Below are 1,464 nucleotides of genomic sequence, written 5' to 3' on the forward strand. Positions count from 1 at the left end.
GAGCCTCCAGCTTATCTGACTGCATCACTTCCACTCCAGCTTCAAAGGTGAAATGCTCAGGATGGCTTTCCTTTCTGGAAAAAGAAATGTCTGAGGAACAATTTTGAATAGACGCTCTTACTTTAATCCATTATGAAGAGTACCAACATTATCACTAAAGTGGTCTTGTATTCTCCCCTCCTTTCCTTCCTTCCTTCCTTCCTTCCTTCCTTCCTTCCTTCCTTCCTTCCTTCCTTCCTTCCTTCCTTCCTTCCTTCCTTCTTTCCTTCCTTCCTCTCTTTCTTCTTCTTTCCTTCCTTCCTGTTTGTCTCTTTTCTTTCTTTCTTTCTTTCTTTCTTTCTTTCTTTCTTTCTTTCTTTCTTTCTCTTTCTTTCTTTCTCTTTCTTTCTTTCTTTCTTTCTTTCTTTCTTTCTTTCTTTTCTTTCTTTCTTTCTTTCTTTCTTTCTTTTTCTCTTTCTTCCTTCTTTCTTTTTTTTCTTTCTTCTTCTTTCTTTTTTTCTTCTCTTTCTTTCTTTCTTTCTTTCTTTCTTTTTCTTTCTTTCTTTCTTTCTTTCTTTCTTTCTTTCTCTTTCTTTCTCACAAATCCACTTTCATTTATTGACTTTTCATTACTTTAAATCCTTGAGGGGTCCAGCATCACTCAGATTCTGTGTCCAATAGCCTTAGCAGGAAGGTTGCTTTGGAATTTGACATGAACCATGCCACTGTTTCCGTGGGCCGGAGTAACCTTTCCCCAGATTACTCTGGTTTTGTTTGGTTTGCCATCAGGAGTCACTGTGTTGTTCTTTGCTTTATATGCATAAGAGCATCTCTTGCTCAAATAGAATTCTGCTTCATCTCAGGAATAAACACCTTCAATTTTAAGAAGAACTGTGTGCTCCCTTTGATTCCAGCGACCCCGCTTATAGCCCGCAAAATGGCTTGGACAACAGCCTTCCAGACATATTTCCTTTTAGAAGTCCTATTCCCAGCAGGCCTCCCCAGGATCCAAGATGGTGGGAAGACAAAAGTGATGTTGTATTTTCTTACAGTGTATAAGTTAAAGAAGATAAATAGGAGGCAGAGGAGGGAGTCTTCCTTATGAAAACGGAGGGCACGACTGGTAAAATTAGAGATGTAGATAGGTTAGAGTGATCACTTCACATAAAATAAGGAATGGTTAAGTTTATTAGTGGATTCTCTCCTTCCTTCCTCCCTCCCTTTCTTTCATTTTTCTTTCTTTCCTTTCTTTTATTATCTTAACAAATATTTACAGAGATCTACTATGTACTAGGCACTGTGCTGGGTTCTAGGTTTACAATGTTTAAAGGAAATAATTATGCTGCATTCATCAGCATATTACAATTTTCAGCAGCTCAATATAAAAATGGTTTATTTCTTGCTTATGTCAAAGTCTTATTACGTGTTTTGGATATGGTGATTCAGATCTTCCGGTTTCCTAGAAGTCCACCCTTGGATACTTCA

The 1,464-nt window shown here is 37.6% G+C and overlaps 1 pseudogene; it reads right to left on the reverse strand.

Annotated features, from left to right (window-relative positions):
• Positions 1 to 613: 613 nt before the first annotated feature.
• On the reverse strand, positions 614 to 944 carry LOC126954771 (60S ribosomal protein L35a-like; annotated as a pseudogene).
• Between the last annotated feature and the right edge of the window lie 520 nt (positions 945 to 1,464).

Source organism: Macaca thibetana, chromosome 5 (genome assembly GCF_024542745.1).
Source record: "Macaca thibetana thibetana isolate TM-01 chromosome 5, ASM2454274v1, whole genome shotgun sequence".
Lineage (NCBI taxonomy): Eukaryota > Metazoa > Chordata > Mammalia > Primates > Cercopithecidae > Macaca > Macaca thibetana.